Source organism: Manis pentadactyla, chromosome 16 (assembly GCF_030020395.1).
Source record: "Manis pentadactyla isolate mManPen7 chromosome 16, mManPen7.hap1, whole genome shotgun sequence".
NCBI lineage: Eukaryota > Metazoa > Chordata > Mammalia > Pholidota > Manidae > Manis > Manis pentadactyla.
Genome location: NC_080034.1, coordinates 25480878 through 25508139, shown reverse-complemented (window position 1 = coordinate 25508139; position 27262 = coordinate 25480878). Strand labels below are relative to the sequence as shown.

At 44.8% G+C, this 27262-nt stretch overlaps 1 protein-coding gene across 6 annotated transcripts in view; it reads right to left on the bottom strand.

Annotated features, from left to right (window-relative positions):
• Positions 1 to 27262, bottom strand: part of ADGRF5 (adhesion G protein-coupled receptor F5) — a 90976-nt gene that overhangs the window by 52506 nt on the left and 11208 nt on the right. For 2 of the 6 annotated variants that reach the window (XM_036927370.2, XM_036927371.2), the window contains exon 1: positions 12001 to 12366. The exons of 1 other annotated variant lie outside the window; for it this stretch is intronic. The gene's annotated coding sequence lies outside the window, so the exon portion shown is untranslated. Of the gene's footprint in view, positions 1 to 12000; positions 12373 to 27262 lie in introns of those variants that run through there. 3 more of the 6 variants (XM_057494297.1, XM_036927367.2, XM_036927369.2) reach the window with 3 other exon arrangements.

Genomic DNA, 27262 nt, shown 5'->3' with positions numbered 1-27262 from the left:
GCTTCTCCATGTGACAGGAGAAATAGTGACAATATTTGGCAACCAGTTTGGCATGGGCCTGACCAATCAGAACAGTGATAGCAGCTGAAGATCAGTTCAGCTTTTGGGGTTACTGCTCCATTTTGGGAGAGACCTGAAGTCCAACTTTCTTACCTAAATCAATTAGCTTTTCATTAACCCTCCTGCTCACAGCTGTTCTCATCTGTGAGGAAGCCAGTAGAGGCTGTTTAACTTGGCAAATGGGGGAAAAATGATCCAATTCCATCCCATTAAAAACACAGAGCAGCATTCCAGGTAGAAGGCCATGTGCCTTCAGTAGGGCCCCTTCAATTGTAAATCCCTTAGAAGTTGCTATTTATTCTAAATTGGTGGAGTAAATGGTGGACAACTAAGAGACACAAAGGACAGAGAGACAAAGAAAATTTACCTGATGTGCTTCCCGATTTCTTTCTCTTTTTAAATGGTCAATCCTGGCTAATCTCTACTAGAACTCACCAACCTGACCCAGCTGGCTCTCTTAGCAAAAGCTGAGAAATATGATCTCATGTTACATGCTCAGCAGGAACCCTGTGGTGATGAGCAACTTCCTGGTCTCCTCCGATTCTATTCTCCTATCTGTCAAGGTAGCAGAGAGAGAGAGGGAAGTCAAGCACCCTGATGTCATATGCCCGGAATAAGTCGTCTGGATTCTCAGCAGCCCTGCATCTGGTTCCTTGAAGCAGCCTAAAAAATGACATTGTTTTGCGGAGTGATCGTGATCAGCAGCTGTCATTGTGAAACTGTCCTGAAACACATCAGGAAACCATTCTTCCAAATCTTAGAAGCATCCGGTGTTTAACATAACTGCTCTCCTGGAAACCTTTCAGCAGCCCTGACCTGCCCAGGCTTGAATGGGGGAGGTGGGAGGAGCAGTGAATTGGTTTATTGGCTTATCTACTTTTGCAAGTTAGTCCCATCTGTGAGTTCTAATGACCCAGTGTCAAGTTGTGACTCCAAGCTCCATCTAAATAGGACAATAGTGGGATTTTTCCTGGAAGTGTTTTATTTCCTAAACTCCACACAGCTTTGCCTTCCCATGCTTCTTGTAGCCTCTGCCCCTCTCCCTTGAGGATCCTAGACTTGATACTCCCCTTGGTTCCCCTTGGGGAGTAGGAAGGCAAGAGATGAAGATGAGCCCACCTTTGATCAGCCTCTGCACGAGTCCCTCTTCCCTCCTCCAGTGCAGGGCTCCTGGCTTCAGCCCAGCACACAGCCCTTCCCTTAGCATCTCCTGAGTACCCAGGAAGGTTATTCCCTGGAGTATTTGTGCATCTGCTTCAGTGGTTCTTATCCCTGGCTGCACATAAAAACAATCACCCCGGGAGTTCCTTTTTTTCATGTTTGTTGTGTTAATATCACCTCAGATCACTGAATTAGAATTTCTAGGTAGTGGGAACTGAGAGTCTGAATCCGCCCATCCAGCTGTTTCTGATGCACGGTGAGGTCTGCAGAGCCATCTTTTCAGCATTCCATTGCTCGTTCCACATTCCCCCCACCCCACCCCCGCGCATTCCTGACACTTTCCATCCCCAGCCTATAGCTCTCTCTACTAAAGAAACTGTAGAAACAAATCTTGAGAGAGATGCATTTAGAAGGCAATCAGTCAATGGTGGATAGATGAATGGATTAATGGGAGTATGGGTTCAGAGGTGATCCACCCAATAGTTTTTGATATAAGTCAATACCCAAGGCTGTTATTTGCAGTTGTGTTATATACCTCTTATACTATCAAATGTGTTGCATGCATATGGAACAACAGAGTGATTTCTCTAGGCCCAAAACTGTGCTATGTATTCACACATTGAAATGAGTCATGGTTCTTGTCCCCAAAAACCTCTTAGTCTCACTGAGAAGGCATGAAACAGACTGAAAGAAAAACATAAGCTTGAAAGACATGATTTACTAAATGCCCATTGCATGTCAGGTACAATGTTAAATGCAATAAATGTGTTAATTCACTTACTTCCCCTTTCACAGTGACAGATTTTTAAACCCTAATTCATAGATGAGGGAAGACCCAGAGAGGTTACAGGACTTACCCAGGCCACCCAGCTCATAAGTACCAAAGCAAGAGCCAGCCCGAAGCTGGCCCATGTCCAAAGCGAGCTACAGTGTGTAAGTGATAAGCATGACTGAAGTTGAGGACAAGAGGAAGTGGGTGGGTTTTGTCATGACCAGTGTCACTGGCCAGACCCTGAAGGATGGGCAATGCCTTCATGTGAAATGGAAAGAAAAGAGAATTTGAAGCAAAGGAGAAGAGGGTAAGCAAAGGTTGTCACTGTTCCAAAGAGAATGAGGCAACCCAAAGGGTGATGTGCAGCAGTCCCTGGAGGCCCTCTGGAGGCTCCCTTGAGCAGCTTGCCCTGCCACCTGGGCATAGGCTTACCCATGGTCCTTGGGAGGGTATTGATCTCCTGCACATTCACCATCACCAAAGAAAGCAGAGGTATTTTTGCTCTGACTTGGAAAGATAATGATTTGATGGCCTTCAGGCTCAGGTAATTCCCTCCTTCCTGTGGTAGACAAGAGTGGGAAGAGCACCGGGTTTGAAGCAAAACAGACTTGTGTTCTGATTCCAGCTTCACCACTGAGTAACTACGGGTCAAGATTCTCAACCCCACTGAGCCTCAGTTCCTGGTGAGAATAATGAAGATCACAGGATGCACCTTGCAGCTTTGTTGTAAAGACTAAAGATCATGCCTACCAAGCACAGAAGGGCCTGGTCCTAGCTGGAGTTTGTTATGGGCTGTCTTCTGTCCCTCCAAAGCTAAGATGTTGAAGCCCTAACCCCCAAGACCTCAGAATGTACCCTAATTTGGAGATAGGGTCTTTAAAGAAGTAATAAGTTAAAATGAGGTCATTAGTGTGGGCCCTAAACCAGTATGACCAATGACCTTACAAGAAGAGGGGATTAGGCTACAGACACACATAGAGGAAGGACCACGTAAAGACACCAGAGGAAGATGACCACCTTCAAGCCAAGGAGAGAGGCCTCCAAAAAAACCAACTCTCCTGCCACACTGGTTTTGGACTTCTATCCCCAGAATTGTAAGAAAATAAATTTCTATCCATTAAGCCTCCCAGTCGGTTATGGCGCTCCTAGCAAACTAATAGAGAATTCAATAAAAATGATACCTCTTTTTATTTTTCTATTATGTAACAAGGGAGAAGGTGGTCCTCTGGTCTGCTGCTCAGTATTTATTAAGTGTTAATTCTGGGTATGCATTTATGAAAATTGAAAAATAGATTACTGGTTTGTCTGAATAGAGTGTAAAACCATACGTAGTCAGAATTGGGAGATGAGTCAGAATTCATCTCTAGTTCAAGCAGCCCCTGCCTCATGCACACACCCCTTCATTTTTCAGATGAGAAAACTAATGCCTAACAAGGGCTGTGTGTCTCAAAGGCGGGTGGAAGTGGAGTCAGTCAGGACTCCAGAGACCAACAAAGATTCTTAAAATTCTAGAAAATAATTTTGTATTACAGTCAGGAAATCCATTTATGATGGGACTGTGGGAAATAATCATCAATGATGATGATGATGCTGTTATAGATTCCTGACAGTTACTGGATGCTTATTATGTTCCAGGCATGGAGGAGGTAAGCTCTCTCCAAGGATTATGTCCTTTAACCATCTCAATGATCCTATGGTGTCACTAAATGACCCCTACTTTTCAGATACGGAAATGGAAGATTAGAGGGAAGATCCAAGGCCTTCCATGACCTGGACTTTACTTTTTGGACAATCAATATTTAATAAGCATCTATTATACTTTCTCTATGGAAGCCGATTGGTTTTTCATAATTTAAAATAGTGCAAGAAATTTTCCAGTGTTTGTGCAAAAGCAAAAATATACAAAAACAAACCTTTGAGAATTAATCCTGGGGTGGCAAAGAGTAATTATTGTCAAATTATTTTTCAGTGTTTGGCAAAACCGTAATAACCCTGCCATTTACATGGCTTGTGAATCTCCATCTTTTCCTACCTGTTGACCCCAGGATAACTGCTGAATATTCAAATTCTATCCTTCAACGCCCAGGCCAATGGCTACCTCCTGGCTGGAGGTTCTGTGAACTGTTTAGCTATAAGTAGTCCCTAATTCTGCTGAATACCCATACTTAATCTAGACCCATTGGCTTCCTCTCTGTATTATATTTATTGTTGTAAGTATTACATAAAGCAAATCTCTTGATTCCCTCACTCACATATTCATTTGTGTATTTATCCAAGGGGCAAGCATTTATTAAGTCCCACTAAGTGCCAGATGCCCTCTGCGGTGCAGGTTAAGTTAGCAGAAAACAAGAGAGTGGGCCCTGTCTCCATGGAGCTTAGGGTATTTGGAGTAGATGAGCAGCATCATTAAAGAATTCATTATTCACGTCATTGTTTAGCTATGACTGTGAACATGCTACCAAGAATCAGAATCATAATACTAACAGTTGTCAAGCACTTGCTGTGTGTCAGGCACTGACCTGGGCTTTGAATGTATTAAATCCTTTAATCCTCACAGCAATTCCAATGCAGTGGGTGTCATATGAGATCTAATTCGTAGTATGACATCAAATTAACTGAGCACAGAGTAGTTGAATAACTTGCCCCAAATCACACAGCTGGTTTGTGGCAGGACCAGAATTTGAACCTAGGGAGTCCAACTCCAGAGTCTATCCTTTTAACCAATGTGCTGAACTGTCTAATAAGGCCTATAAACAGAGGGACATGACTTTGTCTTGAAAATTAGTGGAAGGTATCCTAGAGGAACTATTTAATTGAGCTAAAACCTGAAGCACGAGTTGGAATTAGCTAACATCAAATGGGGAGACCAGAGGGAAAGAAGGAAGAAAGTTCCAGGCAAAAGAAAGAAGGTTTCAGGTAGAAAGAAGATCATGTACAAAGGCCCTGAGGAAGGAAAATGTATGGTACATTCAAGGAGCTGCAAGCAAGCCAGAGTAGCTGGAACACTGAAAAGAAGCAGTAGACAGGTAAGAGATGGGGCTGGTGAGGCAAGCAGGAGCCAGGCAGACAGGCCTTATAACTGCAACCACAGGGGTGGTTAAGGCTGATTAGGAAGACAGTAAATAGAGTAGAAAAGAAGGCCTAGGACCAAGCCCTTACAGAATTCCAACAATTCAAAAGTCTTGTTGAGGAAGATACTGAGCCAAGATGTTTGGGAATGAGAGGCCCGAGAGGCAGGAAGGAAACAAGGCTGTAAGAGAGTCTGAAACCAGGAAGGGTCAAGTTTCAAGAAGCAGAATGTGGTCAGCTATGTCCATGGGTGCTGAGAGGAGAAGCAGAATGTGGTTAGCTATGTCCATGGGTGCTGAGAGGGATGTTAAGGAGGGGACTGAGATAGCCTGTCTGATGAGAGACATGACATGTTCTTGGCAAAGGACGTCTCATTGAGCCGATGGGGAGGAATTGACGTTGGGAGGAGTTGTAGAGTGTAAGAGGGGAGGACTTGGAGATGATAAGCATACAAAACTCAAGAAATGTGGGTGCAAAGTGGAAGAGGGAGAGTGGAGATCCTTCCCATATGTAAACTGCTTAGTCACACCCAGTAGGTGATGTTACATGCATGGTTTTCTTTTTAATTGCAGCATGTGCTAGGACAATATCAAGGGAAGTTATGTCTCTTACTAACTCTTGGCCTGTAGCTGGCTAACTAGATAAGTTACAAGAATGAAGCCAAGACAATCTCCCTATACCCTGCTCTCTCTGTTTTGGGGTACAGATTATAGGTGGCTAGTTTTTAAACACATCCCTCTGATCAAAATAGAGACTAGGTGAGAGACTGTAAATAGATTCAAAGCAGAGTTCTTCTTGATCATAGATGCTGGATGGTAATACTGAATACCACATTTCAGAAGGACTTTTCACTGCCAATTTTACTGTGATTATGACTCTTTGCTAATCTCCATCAGGCACGTGGTTGCAATAAGATAGGTTGTCATCAATACCACCCCTCTGAACTGTAGAAGTACAGATAGAAATCTTCAAGCATCACTTTAAGAGGCTGCCTTCATAGATTTGTGCTTCCAGCAGCAGAGGTGATAAGACTTATCTTTGCTGACATTATTTAATGAGATGATTCATCCCTCACACATGCAGACCTATAAGCTAAATATTTATTTAACGCAAACACGAAACACAATACCAATTAAAAAACTGCCTTGAACATTTTATTTTCCATTTAACTTTCCTTTGCCTTGAAATAAGGTCCTGCAGCAGCATTGTGTCAGGGTGTCTCAATACTATCAGATTACAAAGGGGCATTTGTTTGTACACAATGGGGTCAAGTTTTCCAAAACACACTGCACATGTGTGCAGCGTTGATAACCTTTTATACCTCTTTCCTTGTTATAAATCACTGGAGGATTTTAACCTTTAAGCAAGAGATTGTCATCTCTATGAAAACATTGTTCCTAACCCTGCTCTTATCTCATCTATCTTGCTACTTTCATTTACCATGTGGAGGGGTTTCCCTAAACCCTGGCAAAACAATGCCAGGGCTGCATTCCAGTTGCCATGGGTGGTGGGGGCAGCCCTGTGGCTGGCCCAGCACTGTGCAGAGCATCTGAGGGCTTGGGTGTAGGTCCAGGCTTTACAGTTCTGTTTATGGTTCTTCTCTTTAGTAGGTAAGATTCAAATAATACTGGAGCATTTTAGTAATAATATTGGTGACTGACCAATCAATGCATCTCGGGTCACTGCGGGAGCGGGGGTCTGGGAGCCCTCACTGCTGAATAGTGCCGAGGTCTGTGACTCACATTTTAATAATAGGCAGGGCCGCCTTGGCCTCCCTGCCTCCTGCCTTCACCGTCCTCATCCCCTCCGTCGCCCACGACCAGGCACTGCAGTGATTTCACTTCTCTGAAATGTTCGTTTCTAGGGATTTTGTTAGACTTTGAGAAGAATTATTTTCCCCCCAAAAGACAGAACCCTGAGAAGTCCTCCATTCCAAGATGTGCTTAGACGGCAAAATCCGGACAGTCTGGCTTTAGTCCTCACCTCACTGTGCGAAGATTCTGTAAAGGCAAGCCTCCTGACGTTCCTCCCCAGCCCGCCCTCCTCTTCTGTGTTTTCCCGTTGGTTCCTGACACCCCTCGGCGCCCCTTCCTTCGCAGCTCCTTCTCTCTCCTGGGCTTCTCACCGCTCTGCCTTCTGCTCTCTCCCTCCTTCTACGGGTCTTCCTCCTCCTCCCACCGCCTCACTGTGGGCCTGCCAGAACCTCTCCTGGGTCCTTGCTTATCTCTCCTGACGCCCCTTCTCTTAGAGAGCTTGTCCTCTTCTATAGCTGAAACGATCAGTGTATATGAGAATTGCAAAAACTTGATTTCCACACTGATCTCTTTGCTAAATATTAAGCACGTGTCTGCCGTTGTATTATGTTCACCTGGTTCGAAATTCAGGTCATTCAAAATGCAACATGCTGCCTCTCTTCCACCGCTATCTCCTAACCCATCTCTCCCCAGATTTGCCGACAGTGAGCTTCATCTCCAGTTTCCCAGGCTCACGACCCAGGTGTTCCTGGACACAGAGCGGAGGGCCGGAGCTGGAGCAGCAGTTCAGCCAGTCACTAAATCCTGGCAATACTTCCACTGCTGATGTTTTCTTTTCCTCGGCCACCACACCGGTTTGTACATGCTCATGTCTCACCTGGGTGATGGCAACAATCTCCAGAAGGGCTTCCCTCCCCACATCCCTCCTGCCCAATGAGCCAAGACCCCGTCTGTTGATTCATTTGCCTGGAGCCCTATTTTTCAGAGTTTGCTCAATAGCACACTCAAATACTTTAAACATTCCCGAATGCCCAGAGAATAGTTGACAAGCACAATCACCACCAAACGTAAACCCAGCTCAGCACCACTTTTCTTCCATATCACTTAGTTATAGAACAGGGTGACTGACTCGCAAGCTTTTATTGTACCTTCCTTTGCAAATAAGTCATAAACATTAACAATGAGTATCGGTTAAATGGATTGCTCCTTCAAATAGTATTCTTGGCAAATAGAATACCCTATTCCTCCTTGCTGAGCTTCTCTCATCATTTCAGGTCTTGCTTACTCACTTAGCTGAAAAAGTTGAACAGCAATTGCTACCATTTATCAAGCCCTTGCAATATGCCAGGCAGTAGGCTAATCACTCTGCATGCCCTAAGCTTATTTAGTCCTTACATCCAATATTGTAAGAGCTATCAGTATCCCCATTTCATATATGGGGAAATTAAAGCTTGGTGAATTAAGTAACATATCCCAGATCACAGAGGAAATAGTGAAGTGTGTTGCCAAAGTCTGACTTCTTCATCTTTATAGCATATGGCCTCTGCCTCTCTTCTCCACACACATCTTCCTGAATACACTGCCTTTCTCTCCTCAGCTGCTCCTCTGGCCCTGCCAAGTGGGTTTTTCTGCAGCAGCATTATAAGCCTTTGCAGCATGGCATTGTAATTAGGCCTATGGACTGTTCTCGTGACTCTGTTACCTGCAAGTTTTGTATGTCTTGGGTAACTTACTTAAAACTGTGTGTCCTTTCATCTATAAAATAGGCATTATAGCAGAACCAGAAGCATGGGATTATTAGAATAACTAAATGAGTGAACATTCTTTGTAAAGCACAGTAGTCGTAATAAACATTACCTGTTACTATTGAAATTCTCAGTGCCTGTGCCATACCTCCCTTAAGAGTATAAGCAAATAAAAAAATAAGGAAAGGAACTCTCCCCCTTTGTAATTCCACAGTGCCTAGCAAGTCTGTCTGGTGTAGGTGCTTTCACTAAATCAGGATTTTGAAGGTTTTACTTTCATGATTATCTTTTAGGAACTAGGCTAGATTCCAATTATTTTAACCATCATGACTAGAATCACGCAACATGAGTTAAAATGCTGAGCTGGTAAATAGCTGATAAATTCACAGCATACCCAGAGTCAGCACAGGTATTTGACTCAGCAAACCTTCCTGTAGCATCTACTGTGTGCCGAGACCAGCAGGCACTGAGGATACTGAAGTAAGCGGAGTGAACCCCTCCTTGCTTTCTCTATAACGGACACAGATATTACCCCGATAAGAACACTAATTTGAACAATATTGAGAAATGTCAGGGGGAAAGATTCTAGGGGCACACTTAATGACTAAAAAGCAGCCCTCCTTTATTGTCTATCCATAAATAGATCAATCCAGAAAGTGGTGGATCATGCCACAGAGTCGTTTCTTTTCACTTTTTCTTGGGTTGAGACATAATATGTTAAAGTGACATTGAATAAAATGTAAGACATCCATACTCATTTGGCACTCAAAGTGTGTAAACATCCTGTTTACCCAGAACATTTAATTTGATTTTGTAGAATCTGCATGTTAACAGGGAGTCGCGCTATCTACAGTGAATTCAGTGGGGTTGTTTCCATTTAAACTTGGAAGACAGCGCCTTTGCGGAGGAAGCTGGAAACTCTTCACTCTCACATGCAGGTGTGAGATGGGTCTGTTCCGCTCATAGACAGCAGCAGCCACAGTCCTAATACATGACACTCACAGCGGCTGACACTTCTGGCCCCAGCTTCTCTGCTACATGAACGAGTATTGCTTCTGCTTCTCAATTTAGCCTCTTTCTCTTTTATGGTTAGGACTCAGTGGTTCTCAACCCTAGTTGCATAAAAGAATCACTTCAGAGGTTTTACAAAAATGCCATGCCCAGGCCCCTTTTCCCAGAGAGTCTGATTCAACTGCTTCAGGGCAGTGTCTGAGCATGGTTTTCTTTTTGCTAAGTTTCTAGGGTGGCACTAAAGGATCACAGGTGTTAGAATCTGCTAAAATCTGGACCAGGCAATAGTTTTATCAGTCTACCGATTCCCAGAAAAACTGGGAATCTATGTTGCTACAAAGCTGGCAGAATCCTGTCAATCACATTAATTCTCTATGCCACATGACTGTAATCCTCTCATTATTGACCAAAAATGGGGTTGGAAAGCCAGAGAACTGGGTTTCTTCTCATGTCAATGCCTTCAAAAGGTTCACTGTGTAATGCTGGGCCAACAACTTAACCTCTGAAACTCTGATTTTGTATTATATAAAATGGGAATAAGATACCTGCTCCGTCTGTGATGTGCTGAGAGACAAGGACACCCCTGCCATGTGGTGGCTCTGTGCAGCATGGTGCAATGGTTAAGCAGATGAACCAAAGCCTTCTAAACAGGGTCATCAACAAAGCACTACAGAATGTCCAGAATTAGCAGGGACAAGTGGCCTTTTGGTTGGGAGTGGAGAACCTTTGGAAATGGCTAGAAAATACCACATAGCAGCAGAGAACATCTTGTGATTATTCTTGGGGTTGGGTTGACATTGCTTGTTTGCACCTTCTGTCCAAACCTCTCCATGACCCTTATCGACTGGTTCATCGGGATGCTTGTCTTATTCACTTGTCTCATAACAAAGTACAGGGGGACAAAATGAAAGGCTACCTTTTTACAGAACGCTAAAAGAGCCAGAAAATTAATCTATCTGTCAAATGCATTTATTATCTGCTAAAAGAAAGGGAGTCTCTTCCGCCCTTACCCCATCTTCCCTAGGTCAACCACTAATCTGGGTGTCTATCATCTATCGATCAATGTACCAATCTGTCAACATATCTGTGCAGCCAGTTAGTTTTCTTTTCTTTTTTTTCCCCTCTCATTTCCAGAACATGACTGTCTTTGATGGCCTTCAAGAGAGAAGCCCAAACCTTAAATTGGAAATCTAGAGATTAAGCCACGGGAAGTTGTTATTAATATTATTAATAACTAAGTCATTGTTAAATGATTCCCCAGACTGGGAGCCTGATTTCCCTCATGCCCAAGGGAAGTCCTTCTGACTTCTTATCTGGGAACTAAATTATATTAAACATATAATTATTGTGCTAAAACACAAAAATAAAGGTAAAAATGAGTAAACCTCTTTCAAACTTTTCTAAATGTTAGAAGAACTGTTCACCCTCCCCCCATATAATTGTGTCTTTCTGGTGAGTGGGCCACGGCTTGTCCTAAGAGCTGGGAAGACAGAAAGTCAGTCATTTAACTGGTAAAATACACAGCAAACTATTGACAGGATCATTTTGGGAGGGAAAAAAGAATGCATATTAGGGGATGTGAGGTTTGAAAACCTAGTGGAGAGAATTCTATGACAGTATGAATATATTCATGTATTACTTGTGTAATTCAAAAATGAAAGACCAAATATATTAGCCCTTTATGAAAGAAAACAGAGCCGCAGTGAAGTGGCCCAGCCTGGCTTTCTACAAAGCAGAAGACATGGTTTAAGCAAGCCACACATCACAGAGCTTTTCCTTCCTTCTAGAAAAGTCAAGACCAGTCAGTCTTGCTCTTAACCCCAGACCTTTTCCCGACTTCCCGCCCAGTGCTGACTCTAAGCCCCTTTCCCCACAGTCACGAATGGGAGATAACAACTTATGTTTTACATTTTGGGGATCACCCCCTGCCCACAGACTGTCTGGGGACTGAGGGACTACCCCTCACCCCTCTGCTCTCTGTGGGTGCAGCCGGCCCTCATCTGCACAACCGCAGCCCGGCTGCCTGGCCGGGCAAAGCGCTCACGCAGCGCCTAGTCCATGAGCGCTCCGGTCTGATGATATTCTCTGGCTCAGGAATGGGAAAATACATGGAAGGCAGGGAGGAATGAAGAAAAAAGAAAGAGAAAGCCCCCTTTACTATACAGAAAATCCTAAAAGGATGCCAACTAATTGTCTGATACTCCATCTCTCTAAACACAGTCTCATCAGCTTGACCAGCAGGCTGCCCAATGCTCTTGACCGTGTGTGCTTTCCTCTCGCGACCTACAAGTCACAGAGACATAAAAGAACCTCAGGTAAAGAGGGTCGTAACTGGACAACACCTTAAAAGGAGTGTCCAAGGGACAGGAGGTCCTGAGGTCTTGCTACGAAGGGCAACAAGCCGCAGGAGGAGGGGACTGCCAGTTACCTGCCGAGCACCGCAGTCCCAGGCCGGCGCCTGCCCTGGCCAGCCGCCTAAAAGCGTCCAGGTTCCCGCGGTGAGGCCATTTGTCCTGTGGTCTCCAAGAAGAGCCTCACACCCTGTGACGGGAGAGCCGAGCAGGACTCAGGGCCGGGGCTGCGGCCGGCTGGCCGCTCCGAGCCCAGTCCAGCCCCACCGCTGCCCGGTGCCCGCCGGCCCGCGACTTCCGCGGCCTCCCAAAGCTGTCCTGAGAGCCTGGGGCTGCTGCTGCTGCTGGGAAAACAAGAAGCAGTTTCCTGGTCCTCTTCCCCGGACGGCGCGCCTGACTTCCCTCACGCCCAAGGGAAGTCCTTCAGACCCTTCTTATCTGGGAACCTCTTCCTTGAGTGGCCCAACTTGTTCGGCCAATGCCCCTGCTTCTTGCTTTCCTTTCTCCAAAGAATCAGAAAAATGAAACCAAAGCAAACGCCAAATAGGTGAGAGCTAATGAGCAGGTTTAATGTCTGGTTTAAACTTTCGAAAGATAGCTGACAAATTAGATTGTGTTTTCAGAGCGGAAGGGAAATCAAAGTTATTGACAAGATCCTTGTCTCTAGTGGTGCCAAGAAGTCAGAAAAATAAGCTCCCCAGAGTCTGAGGAAACCCAAAGAACTTGTGAGTCCCAGGCCTGAGCTTTAAGGAGGGCAGTACAAATGTACCACATTAAGGGGATGACCAGTTCTTCCAGATTTTCAGGGAAACTCTGTGAAAATCTGTGCCCCAAACTACATTCTGTGACGTTTAAAATATCATCTCGATAATGCTAATATTTAAAAATAGGAGACAGAGGGAAAAGGGCCCGTTGACAACTGCCTTCAAGATGAATTGCAGTTTTCCAGCTGGAAGTGACCTCTCCATGGTCATTTTACAAGTCAGGAAACTGAGGCCCAAGGAAAAACCATCACTTGCCCAAGGTCAGAACCCAGATGGGAAGCAATCGATTATTATCCACTTGTTCTTAAACATTGTGTGGGAAATGCTGTTCAATTTCCTACTCTGAGCCCTACCCCGAGAAAGTCTGATGCAGCCTGGTGCCCATGAATCTGCATTGCAAGTAAGTGCTCCAGGTGAGTTGCCTACAGGGTGCCCAGACTGTATTTAAAGAAACCTGTAGGGATTCAAACCATAGTCCCACAGATTTCCACTTACGCGGCCTGTTCACGTTACAAGACCTCACTGAGGCTCACTTTTATTATGTGTGAAAGTGAGTAATAATACTGCTTGGCTTATAGGCCCCAGTGAAACCTGGCATAGAGGAGGCACTCAAGAACTGTTTGCTGCTATCGAGAGCCCTGGGCTCTAAGCCCCCAAGTTCCTGCCCATTCCCTGGCCACACCACCTCCTCTCTCCTTGCCCACCTTCCCTCTGGCCACAGCTGTCACCCTTAGGCATGTCCACAGCCAGCAGTAGGACTCAGGCTTTTGACAAAAGTTAAGTATTTTGATAAAAAGAGGATGAATTTTCAAAATATCTATTCTATCTCTCTGTGCTGATTCTCAATTGTATTCTCCAGCCCACCCCATGGCATCACTGGGACAAGGGGTGGGTTCCCTCCTGCAGCTGACCTTCCACCTCCGCCTTGCTTCCGGCCCTGGGGAACTCATCACCAGCAAGGCTGTGGGCTCTGGGAGGGCAACTTGCTCCCTACGGTCAGGGATGCCTCATGAATGGCAGTCTCATTCATGCAGTGGGGCATGCTTGGACATCTGGCCAACTGTGCAGCCTCTGGATTTACTATTAGTGGTACAGTAAAAGGTCATTATTATTCCAGTTGGGTTTTCTGTCATTTGTAGTGGAAATCTACCAATAGTAAAGCGATGAACCACTATGAAAAATAATCTTTTGACCTTATATAAAATACTATCTTTGGCCTACAAGAAAATTTAGGAAGAGTATTAAAAACACAGACACTGAAAGCCAAATAGCTTACATACATTCTAAAATGTTCCACATTAATTTCTTATGCTAAAAATGACTAGTAGCCAATTTTTCTATAAGGAATGGGCAGAGGTACTTCAGATTCATTCTTACACTAAAAATGCACAGTATTACATATAAGGTGTGGAAAAGGACCTGGGTCTCAAAAACGCAGAGTAGTCGAGGGTTAAGGGAGCAGACTCCAGATCTGCTCACTAGCAGCAGCTCTGTGGAACCACCCGGGTTACTTCATTTTTCTGGGTCTCAGTTTCCTCATCTATAAAATCAGAGTAATAATAACACTTATCTCTGAGTGGCTGTGAAGACTGAAATGCTTGTAACAGGGCGTGGTATCTAGTGAGCATGTGTAGGCGCTGGCTATTGTTATTCCTGCAGAAGAGAAGTTTCTGTTGTGACAACAGTTGCGCATGTAGATTTGGTACTGACTTGCCTCTGCTTCTGCTCGGTCTGCCTCTGATTCAGCACAGACTGGCACTTCGAAGGTGCCTGCGAAATATATCTTGTCTCTGTCACCAGGTTCCTTTGGGGGTAACCTGAGCGGATTAGCAGAAATGTAGATGAATGACATCAGCTGCGTTGGGGAAGAATGGAGCAAACCTGGGAGGAAACTGGACACTAACATGGAAAACTTTGCAGGCTGACACTTTGGAAAGTAATTGTAACGTAAAACTAGATGTTGGCCCCTCCAGGAGACAGGAAACTTGCAGACCTTGATGTATGCAAGGAGAGTAACAATGAGGGGGACCCTGACTTGGACACATCGTGTCTTAAGAAACACCCCACTGTCAGAGGGAACTCCTGGGGAGATGCTTTTGGTCAAAAGCTCTTTTTCCACTTGTGGTGGGTCGTTGGGTGCTGTTGACTCTCTAACATGGAAGGGGCGTTGCCAGGTGGCTGTCCCTCTGCTTCCCTGAGGAACAATTCCTCTCCCACCTATAGTCTTATTTGTTGCTAGGAACACTCTGTGCTTATCCTGCTCACTTTACAATAAAAACAAAGACAAATAAAAAATGCAACCACCATATGGTCTCGGCTGCAACCCAGAATTAAGTGCTGATGGCGAGACAGCCCTGTCGCAGCTCTGGATGCAAGTGGCCATAACAGAGCCCCTTCTCCTGAATCCTAAGATGGTGGAACTGGTGGCGAGGCAAACCCGAACTTCTTCAGCCAGACTGCAGTGCCGCAGCGAGTAACTAATTCGCCATAGGTGTTACCTACCTTTGTGTCAGTGTGAGGTGTCTCTTAGGACTTGAAGTATCCCCTCATTAGATACTGAGCTATTTTCTCAGGCAGAAATGCCAGCGCCAAATAGCTGTATTTCTCAGTATGTTCCAGGCTGCTTCGCCCCTCTGCCCTTCCCCCTCACCTAGCTAACTCTTAGTCTCCCTGTAAGTTACAGGTGTTATTTCTTCCCAGACCCTGCCAGCCATCCCAGCCTGAGAAAACCGTTCTTTCTCCCTGGTCACTTTACCAGGTACAAGTCTCTTTGCAGTTACCACACTATATTCGAATGCTTACTTTAATGCATTGACTGCAAGCCCCTTGACGGCAGGGGCTGGTCTTATTTATTGCATGACCAGCTCCTAGTAGAGTGCTGGCATGTAGTAGGTGATCCATAAAAGCAAACAACTGAAACTGCTGCATCTCAGTCGCCATTGCTGGTTCCTCCTCTTAATATTGAGATGTCCCATCGCCTGGTTTTTGGAACTCTTCTCTGTTGACACTATTCCCCAGGTGACCTCCCCCAGTTTCATGGTTTAAATTTTTGTGCTGATGTCCAAATGTGTATTTCTATCCCAGTCCTCTCTCCTGAACTCCTGACCCATACATCCAGCTACCTACTTGACATCTCCATGTGGATATTCAATAGGCTCTCAGACTGAACATGTTCAAGGTGAAACTCCTGATCTTACCTCCCAAAGTAGCTTTTGCCCCAGTCTCTCCCATCTTAGTAAAGGGAGGCTCTATCCTTGCAGATTACCCAGACCAGAATCTAAGGGTCATTCTTGAGTCCCCCTATGCATGCTTTGTATCTAATTTGTCATAAATCCTGTTAGCTCTACCTTCAGAATATATGCATGATCGGGCACTTGCTATCCCTTCCACAGCTATCATTCTCATCAAGCCGTCGTTATCTCTCAAACGGATGATTGCCATTGCCCTAACTGGTCTCTGGGTGAGACTGCAGTTACAATGCCCTCATAAAACATAAATTATATAGCGTTCAGCCAGGCTCAACCCTCCAGCGCTCTCGCCTCACACAGGCAAAGGGAAAGTCCTTTCAAGGACCTGTAAGGGCTGCGCCATGGGCACCCCTGCTCCTCCCACCTTCTCCTCTCTTCCTCTCTCTCCTGCTTCTCTCCCCACACTCGCGCTGCTCCAGCCCTGCCGGCCTCCTTGCCAGCCAGGCCCAATTCCACTTCAGAGCATTGGCTCCCGCTCCTCTCTCTGCCTAGAATGCTCTCTGCCCAGAGATCCTCGTGTCTCACCCTCTCACTTCGTTCCCACCTTTGCTCAAACATCCCTTTACTAGTGAGAACTTTGTTCACTGCCACGTGTCACATTTGAACCCGCCCAGTCCCCCTTCCTGATTAATTTTTTTCCATATCACATATCACCGCTAACACACTATAATGTATTTGAATTTTGTTTATTGGCTGTCTTCACCTTCCATCCTCCGACTAGACAGTAAGCTCCCTGAGGGCAGAGATGCCTCTTGGATTCACTACAGGAAAGTATTTGAAAGTGGAACTCACAAGCAAAGCTCTGAATGCCACAGCATTAGCACCTGCACAGTGCAAGTTATATACAGAATGATGTAACAGCTCAACTTGCAGACACTCCCTTCTCCACTGCGGGCTGGGCAAGTCCTGGTGTTTCTTTAAGCCACAACCAGACGCTGGTGACCTTTTTGACTCAGTATGACCGACCCAGGGTCAACCCTCTTTTGGTGTTTCTCTATCAAGGCCAAGAAAATTCCCCTCTGGTATTGACCTGTCTTTATGCAAGGAAGGAACCAACAAATAATTGGGCAGTTTTGTAGTATACAAATGGTCTTATTCTTATCTTTTATGTGTATATCTTGGCAGAGTCTCTGCTAATGGGAGTTGGTCATACTTATGCTCAGATGCAGCCCTTAGGTTTTATTTGCACTTGCTGTTACTGGACAATTCTACCAATAGATGATGTTATTACATTTTCTTCATGAACATACCTTTCAGATACTTAAATTATTTTGCCATGGAAGATCTCAAGACTTCCAGCTTTTGAACCTATTAGATATCTTTGATGGCCCCATTCTATCCTTCTTCTTATGCCTCTAGTGATGGCCCCAGCTCTCATCAAAAATTCAAAGCACATCCCAAGTGGAACCCTGTTTTGGACTCTCTTCCCAGGACTACCTTCTCTACATTTTCCCAGAAAAGGGAAGCTATCATATGGCGGAAATGGAGGCAGATTTAGGACACAGCTCAACAGAGGTGTCATCAACAGCCCTCTCCTGACCTTTGTTGACTTTTGTAGGAGGAGGGTTTGACCATCAATGTCTTTTGAACCATCCCTTGTCTTCTGATCCCGACTTCAGTTCTCATAGGTAACATGCCATCCATGCAGCCTGAAGTGCCCACTGATGTCCATGGCATGACATAGGTCACCCACATGCTGCAGCTATGATGCCCGTGATGTCAGAGTGATTCACTGAGCAAGTCTGGCATGGAGTTCACATCTTCAGTCCTTTCCTTCCCTCCCGCTGTCAGTACCATGGAGAAGGGCAGGGTATTTGAGGAGATGGGCGTTCCTTCTGTCCCAGTCTGGGAAGGAATCTGATTAAAAGGAAGCTGCATTCCCTCTAAAGTACACACATTATTTTGTGCATGCACACAGGGTGGTCACTCCTAACCTCTGCTCCTTTGCTGTGCCTCCTGAGTATAGTTGCTCTACATTGGTGGGTATCAGATTCCTCAGACAGCAGTGAGGGTGATCTGCTAACATCTGGCAGGCCCAAGATTGGATCTGCAAAGCCCTGTCCCCATAAAGGCAACTCCTGTCCTGATTCCACAGCTCTATGCTGTTTTCAGGGCCTCAACATTTCCTCTGGCCCCAAAAGAAAAGTTTCCCCATTTTTAGCTCTGATTATAGAGGTCATTTCCTCAGATTTTACCAAGTAAATTAGTGAATAGCCATGATACCAAAACCACTAGATAGATATTCATGTATGCCAGGATAAAAATTAGAAAAAAAAAGTGAGAATAAAGGGTTGCCCAGTGATCATTCCTTCCAGGTACCTAGTGGCCAAAAAAGTTGGGAGTTAACCACGGACACCTGCTAGTGTCAAAGCCAGAATGAGAATGCAGACCTTCTGTCTTCCCAAACTGTACTCTTAACACTATGCCCTGGTGCCTGCCCTCACCCTCTCCCCAGATACTATTAAGATGCCTTTTCCTCTTACCTCTCAATTGGGATAATTCCACATGTACAGGTAGGGTGTTTCTACCTCTACCTAATGCCTAAGATGGAGTCCTGATTTCTGAGCAGAGAAAGGGACAATATTAAACTTGTGATAAACTTGAAGTCTTTCCTTTATGACACTTGGTTCACAATTAGAAATAATGCTCTGAAGAAATTAGCCCAATTTTTCCTGCACCTATATTCTTTCATGGAAGAATGTTAAACAGTCATTTCTAACATACTGCAATACAGCTGAACTGAAAGTGCAGTGAATGGCACCACAGCGGTCCAGACATATGCTGCCACTGACATCAGTAGTATAGACTGTCGCTCTATGGCACGATTTGAGAAACAACAGGAAAACCTATGTCCACCTGCTTCTAAGTCCTAAAATTACTTTTAGAGACAAATTACTTTAAGTGAAGGAACAGCCTCTACTCTGACTCAAATGCTTTTGAAAGGCTGACCTATTATCTATTTCCAATGAGTTGTATATAAGCATGAATAGTTTAAGTCATCTGAGAAGCTTTTATATGGATGAAATAGAGACAACAGGAGAACATTGAGATTAGAGAAACATGGGGAACAAATGGAAGGCAGACCTCGAGGAGCAGCTCTTCACTGTGTCTGTGGGCTGGCATGCAGTTTATTCATTAGAATCATCCTAATTGTTGGCGGGATTGCTAGTGTCATGTAGCCTGACAAGCCCATTGCTTATGCCAGTTTTCTCAGCCATCAAAACAGCCTTTTCACAGTTTCTCTTCTCTCCTCACTCTTAGCAGAAACCCTGGCTCATTCTTCTTTAAGGAAAAAGAATCCATCAAACAGGGAGGTTCATCCTCCTACACAAAATGTCCAACGCTCCTTCACCTGCACTGCACTGCCCTTCCTGGCCCCCAGTTTGAGAGAGTCACATGTTCTGGTCCTCCTGGTGGCCTGCCTCTTCCTTCACTTGGCATTGGGTCCCATTTCCTCTTCCTTCCTCAACACTGGGTCAGTCCCTTCAGCAGACAGACAAGCTCTAGACTCTTTCTTCAAATATTGGTGTGTGTCTCTCTCTCCACATCGACTGCAACATTTTTCTGCTCCCCTTTGCAGCAAATCTTGAGCAAACAGCTGAACATGTAAATTTTGTCTCCACTTCTTCACCCTTCTTCTCTGGCCCCCAAAGCCAGTCAAATCAATCTTCCTCCCCACTTCTCTCTAACCTCATTGCCCTCCTGTTATCTCTATTCCAAAGTGGCTCTTACAGTGCTCACCACGGCTTCCACGTCACCGTAGTCGACGGTCTATTTGCTGTTCTCTTCCTCGACTGTGCAGCACCATCTGACAGACTTGGCCACTCCCTCCTTCTTGGAATCCTATATTCTTCTGGCTTCTTCAGATGTTCCTCCTACCCCATCGGTCCTTCTTCTCAGTCTTCTTGGTGGCCCCTCTTCCTCTACATGATCTCCAAAACTTGGCATCTCCAGGCATGGTCCAGGGTTCCACTGTCTTTTTATCTGCACTTTCTTTCAGGGTGGCCCCATCTCGCTCCTTTCTTGAAAGAACATTCATGGATGAGGGCAAAATAAAGATATTTTTTAGACCTCTAAAGACTGAAATGGTTTGTATCTCACTGACCCTGGGTGAAAGGACTACTAACACATGGTTAAAAAAAGAATTTGTGCCATGCACTCCATTGGGCATCTGGTGAAGCCTATCAACTGTCTCAGAATATTGCTTTTCAATGCACAAAATACATAGGATTACATAGGAAAATGATTATATTGAAATGTAGTTATCAAAATATTAAAATATGATGCAATTTTGTAATTATTTCCTTCTTTGTTAGTGATTCAATTAAAATATTTAATGAGGCATGTTTAGCTATCACAAGTTTTAAGTGGTAATGGCCATGATATGCAATGTACGTATCATGTAATGTACACGATCTGCAACATGTAATGTGATATAAAAACATCTGTGATTTCTATTGGTGACAAAGGCATAGGTGCTAATACTCCTGTGGTTTGTCAACTACTTCTAATTAAAGGAAATCCTAAATTTAATTAGAGGTCAGTGAAAATAAAGGTATATTATTTTCCCGCTCAAGGTCACAGAAGCCCTGAATTTTATTCATGTGGCGTCTGTGAACCTAAGTTGTATTTAAGAAAGAAGGAACTTAAACACTTTTGAACTGAAAGTGCTTTTTAACTATTAGTTTTTTTAATTATTAATTAAAAGTGACTGATTTGTAGGTGGCATTATAAAAAAATATGAACTACAATACTAGGTACCTGGGCAAAGGAACATAATAGGTGTTCAATTAGTACTTTTTAAATGAATAAATGAGTCCAGGGAGATTTTGTTTGACCTCTCATTTCTTTTTCAGTGGGCTGGGACGCACACCATCGGGGGATCCAGTGCTTCCAAAGCCAGTCACAGCTTGGTTTCGGTGGCTCACACGATGTGCACACTAATGCCCCCTGTGTGACCTCCTGCCGGTTGACAGGGTCACAGGAGTCCCCCTGCAAGGATGGAGAGGTACTCCCCATCTTAGCTAAAGAGGAGAAGTAGTTTCTAAATACAGCTAGAAATCCCCAGCACACAACAAATGTTCAGTAAGTTTTCCAAGACCTACAATATGAAGGTAACACTAATAGGTTGATATCTATGTTGCTGCCCCCCAAGTGTGCACCCCATCTCCTGCAGTCACCACTCTTTGGCTCCTGCTCCACAGCTAACACTTATGTCCCTCTACTGACACTTCTCTCAATTCTGCAAAGGAATAATGTATACTTTTTAAGATGCCAGGCCCAATGACACTGTTTGCTTGAAAAAGAACTCAGAAAAGGACTGGCTGATGCCTCTGTCTATGAAGAATAACCATGGCTCTGAAATTCAGCCCTGCTGCTGAGAAGTTGGGGCCAGCAGTAGTGAGAATGGAAAATGGAGCACAAATGAAATGAATCAAAATTTCTGAAGCTAAACTCCCTAGGGAGAAGGAAAGATGTGCCTTTTAAAAGCACAGAGTTGTGGGATGCTGACAAATGACAGCTTGTGACTGAGCTTTGGGTTTGAACTACGTGGGTCCCCTCAGATGGAGTTTTTTTTTTCAATAAATATATTGGAAAAATTTTGGAGTTTTGCAACCATTTGAAAAAGCGTTTTCTTTTCTCTAGCTTCCTTTATTGTAAGAATATTGTATATAATACATATAACATAAAAATAGGTGTTAATCAACTGTTTATATTGTTGGCAATGCTTTGGTCAGTTGCAGGCTATTAGTAGTTAAGTTTCTGGGGATTCAAATGTTATGCATGGATTTTCAATTGCACGGGGCTGAGGGGGGCGTTGTCAGCACCCCAACCCCTGTTGTTCAAGGAACAACTCTACTCCATAGCTAATAAGAGTTCGTTACACCAAGAGCAACACTTTTTATATTAACTGTTGTGAATTACTTTTAAAGAAAATGTAGGGACATATAATTTCCCTATTACTCAATAAACTAGCTTCTGTTCAAAACAAATCACTTGTTTTAATATTGGAGAAAAGCATTAGTTGTTCAATTCAAGTGGCTTACCTATAGATCTACTGAATTTCCTGCATCCCCAAATCTAAGCCATGGATATGCCACTGCCTTGACATCCTCTTTATTTACTGATCTGCTCCACTTCATACGGTTATGGGCAACACGGAGAGTCTGTGTGACCTTCCAGTCAGCCTGGTGATTGAGTTGGTAAAACCAAAGGAAGTTGCCCGGGGTTCTATCTGGTGCTCTTTGAATTTTTTCATACTAGATGAGTAAGAGATTAGGGGAAAGGTACTCACAGTGGCTGCTACTACCCTTTGAAAGGGGCTAGCAATGTGCAGACTCGTCATCTTGCTTCATGGAAGCAAGTCTTCAGACTATCCCGGACAATGAGGGGTCCAGCTTTCCAAGATCAAGACCTCTCCTTACTACACGGCCCTCTATAAATCAGTCTGTCTCTCAGAACCACTCAACTATTTTTAAACCTGATGCACAGTATACAAAACAGAGCTACATATCAACAATTACATGATTATTCCAGGCCCACACCCCTCGTGTTTGCCTCATCTGACCTGGAACATTCAGAGGGAACACCACAGATTATTTTTAGTCTTTTCCCGAATTCCTCTAATGTTGTTCAGTGTTTTCCATTTTATTGTGGGCCATTAAGATGCGGTCTTTGTGTTTTATGTGGCAGTATGTGTACACAGTTGCGCCTGACTAGGTCTCTTTCTTTGAACGTGCTGGGCTCTCACTAAATATGGGCACTCTTATGAATGACCTCTGACCCTTGGATCACTTACTAGTCTAAATCAGAGGAGGGAGAACTTGCCATTAGCAAACAGGAGCAGAAGAGAGCCCTTGGTGACGAAAGGCCTTGTGACTCCTGAGACTCACTTAGGCATCACTCAGCTTCGCCAAGAGAAGCTGACCTTGCCTCGCCCTTCCCCCAGTCCCCCACCTGCTTGTCATTCCAGCTCCATCTGGAAACATCTCCAGGAAGGAAGAGAGGCACCGTTCTCTTTCTTAGCACCGTTCTAAGGCCCATAGGCCACCTGAAAAAAAAAATGAGTGTGGTGTGTGGTGCTGACCAGGGGTCAGAAGGGAAACCAGCTTTGGCTCCTCTTGACCTGAAGGAAGGAAGCAGGAAGCCCTGCTTGGGGCGGGGCTGAGCCGTCCTCTGGGACAGGCTGTCCTGTTGCCTTCTGACCCTCTCCCTCATCAAGAAGGCAACCGAAGGCGCTGAGTGCAGAGAGTCTCGGAAGCACTTCCCCACCTCTCTCGAGATTAGGGACGGTGTCATGTGCAAGGAACAAGCTCTCTGGCCACTGTTTACGCTCTGGCAGGCAGTGGGTCAGGCCCTCATTGAGCCTCATGATGGTGTGAGAGTGGGGCATCGTCATCCCCACATACGGACAAGAAACTCAGTCTCACAGCAGCTGACTTGGAAAGGATGGAACACCGAGTGGCTCATGTCTGAGGCCTTCTGTCCCGCCTGGGATGGGGTCGGCTTGGGGTGACTCTAGCATCTGCAGATACCGGAACATTTCTCTTTGGCTCCTGGTGGTTGTGCTGTTGGACGTACAGCCTTGGGGTCCCTCTATGGTCAAATCTAGGTGCTCGTAGGGCAACATTTCGGAGTGTGTAAAGCCAACTTGTGGATAATGCATCAGTATACTGTATGTATAATCAAATGCCAGGTATCTTCTTAGCTTTTTCTTCCAAGTCTCCCTGTGGTACCCTCCCATTGCATTAAATGTTTCTCCTTATTAAAGCATTATGAGCAAAGATGAATTTAGTTAAGCACAGTAGTAAGGGTGGTGTGGGGGTTTGTATCACACAGTCTAAGTAACTGCTTAAATCCTTTTTTAAATCTCTTTTTCCAAGTCATGCATTACTCATTCCTTCACCAAATATGTACTGGTAACCAATGACACTGATCTAGAACCTGGAAATAAGCAGGAACCAAAACAACTGTCCCCTAGGCGTTGACATTCTAGCTGGGGGAGTGCTGGCCGGCCTCCAGGGCCTTTGCCGCCCTTCACTGCATTGCTCTGCACTCCGGGAGGCCAAGCCCACAGCCTGCAGTGCCTGGTCATGTGGGAGGGCAATGGGAAGAAGGGAGAGTGGGAGAGCCCAGCAGGCGGCCGTAGGAGGGAAGGAAGGGGACCAGGTATTTCTTGCCTCCCTCCCTGCCAGGCTGCAGATCAGCGTGGCTGTATTCCTCCACACTCAGCCTCAGGTTCTGGGAGCCCCCTCTTTCCTAGCACAGATCTTGCCAGGCTCCTCTGACACTCCACCCCCAGCCTTATTGCCCCTTTCTGCCCCAGGGGAGGCAGTTGGAGTCCCCCAATGGTGTTAATTCTCTGTCTAAGTACTTGCCTGTATCTTTCCAGTTAACTTTTGAGAATATCATTTATTTTCTGTCAGGGCCTTAACTGGTACAATAATGCTGACAGTAAACGAATATGTTCTACACAGGTGAGCAAAAATGTTACAGAGAAACATAAAGCAGAATAAGGGCAATGGGGGTATGTATGTGCATGAGGGCATCTGTGTGGTGGGGATAACATCATACCCCTCTCTCTCCCATGTTATTTGAAAATCCCCTCTCCTCTCTGACCCTTAAGGCCCCTCATCCCTACCCCACCTCGCTGGCTCAGCAATCACACTATTGGGTTTTCCTCTGGGTCCTTAACTTTTCTGCTTGTATCAAACCCAGCAGTTCAGGCTACAGGGGCTCTGCCTTAAAGGGTGTATCTCAATCTTCCCCAGCTATGTGGGCTCACTCAGTTACCATCCTAGTTCAAAGGTGATGTTAGGAGTTACCAACAACCAGAAATGTCTTCCATCATGTGTAGTTTGTGAGTAAGCATGATTTACAGTTTAAATTTGAGTTTTTAGGAAGTAGGTACGCTCCTTAGCCACAGAAAACCTGCAGAACAGGTTCCATTGCTTTCTTAGTAAATTCTTTGCTAGGAGAATGACAATGCTCTGGGTGCCTTCTAAAGCCTCATGCTGTCCTTCCCTGCCTTTCTGTCCACCTCAGACCCTCCCCCACCTGCCATCTCATAAGCAGAAAATCAGAGCAGAGTATGATGGCTTTTTTCCGCATTCCTTGAACCCTTGATAAAGACTGTTGACTGACAAGTAATGCTCATATATTTCTGCATTTGTTTTGTTTTGTTAAACATCTAGGAGCCCAGTGATAATGAGCAACTTTGGGGGTTGCTGTCAAAAAGGAAAGTGAGGTCCTAGGAGGTGAGGTCACTAGAGATGAGTAGTTCTTTCACAGAGTTTGGGACATGTTACCCCAAAATATGTCCTCCTGGCCTACTGAATTTTAAGTTGAAGGTATCTGAGATAATGGCAGAAGCGGAGAGGTCTCTCTGATCTTCCCTGGCCCTTCTCTGCTTAAGCAGACCCCAGGACCCTCATGTGAGAGGTGCTCCCCATCCCCAGCATGGAGGGATGCTGACAAGGATCAGAGCTAACAGTCCTCACTCTCTCCCCCAGGTAACTACACTAAACATACTCTGTCCCATCGTAACTTTCTGCCACCCTCCACCAACCATCAAACCCATCACGAAGGCACTCAGGTTTAACCATTTCTTCAGGGCTTCCTTTCTTTATAAAGACTTTCATGTCACATCAAACTTAAGTTAAATAAATGAGTATGCTTTTCTCCTGTTGACGTGTCTTCATCAGTCTAATTTTCAGACCCAGTCGGGGACCCTAAGACAGTTAAAGAAAACCTTTTCCTTCTTGACACCTCAAAGTGATTGACAAAACTTTGAACCCTATCTGTTCTTCTCACCATAAGAGGGAGCGTCTTGGTGGGTGGGGATCAGAACCTGGGACTAGACCCCAGTGATTCTCATGGGTGCTTGATAATCCTGTGTTGGGGTCCATTGACCAGGACTTCTGGGCTCTGCCTGTGACCTTTCCCCTGTGTCTCAGGAGGAATCCAGAGTCTTGATGAATAACAGGCTCCCTGGGTCACTCCTGTGCAAACTAAACTCTGACAACCTCTGTTCTAGGGACTACCACCCATGTTCCACCACAAATTACTTCCACCACAAAGAACCCTTACCTCTTCTCAAAACTCACCTTATTTTTCCTTTTTCCCCCATTCTTCAGATTATAGCAAGGCAAAAACCTCAGGGGCATCCTGTGTCGTCCTTAAAGTAGTGATCCGTTTCTACCGGCAGGGGTGGGAGTCTTGCTTTAACACAGTCAGTTGAGTGGTTGAACTCGAGGTATCTGGACCGAGTCTGGGCAGGGCAGAACAGGTCGAGTCCAGGTGGGCTCAAAGGGACTGGGGGGAAATCAGGAAACAGGGGAGGTGGGGGGCACTACACTAGCTGCCGCGTGAGCTTGTGGAGGCACAGAGTAACTAAACAGACAGCCAGTCAGTGTATTTGGGGGATTTCAGACAAAATCATTATGGGAAAATTGAACAAATGGGGGTAAAGAACAAGTTAAAAAGTGTTTACTATTTCTTGAACTCAACGAAAGTAGTTTTCTGCTTATTTCCTTTTTATATAATCGTTGTTAATTCCAATTATTTTTAGTAACTTCCCTCTGAGCTCATTGTTTCAAGACTCAAAAGTGACTTTCAGTAAAGGTTATATTTGGCAGTGAAGACATGGGATGGGGAGCTTCATTGGTAAACTAAGGCAAAAAATTAGGTAATATGGGAAACTTATTAGAATATACACTTAGCCCATTTCTTCTATAGGCAACAGAGATATAGTTAATGGAATTTAATATACTTTGGATGAATGAGGATTTCCACATGATTCCTGATATTTGGAATGGGGTTTGCATTTCAGTACTATAAACAGAGGAGTTTAAGCTACTGGTTTGGTAATAAAACCCTCTTAGGGATTTTTATGATTTGTACTGATTTCTTCTCCTGGGAGCCTCACTTTGATTCATCACTCGCTTGTGTTAATGATTGCTAATTTGGCCACCTGCTATTTTTCACATGAATCTTTTTCTCTTAAATCTTAGCTGTGAGAAATTTAGTTTGTGACAATAACTTGAAAAATGGTAGGTGCTCTTTTCTTTCTTTTTCTTTTTTTTGTAAACAAGGGGACACAAAAAGCATCCTGTATCCTTTCTTCCCCTGCCCTTCTCTCACTCATCCCTATTCCAGGTGCCTTTGGTTTTCCAGCCTCTTCCTGCCTTATCTATCAAGAAGGAAATAATAACCCTTGGGATATATGTTGCCCTTAGCCAGTCGGCCACACTCAAAGACACTCGTCTCATATTTCCACGTTCATAGCCCATTCTGTAAAGATCCAGATCCGAACTGCTTTAAAACGT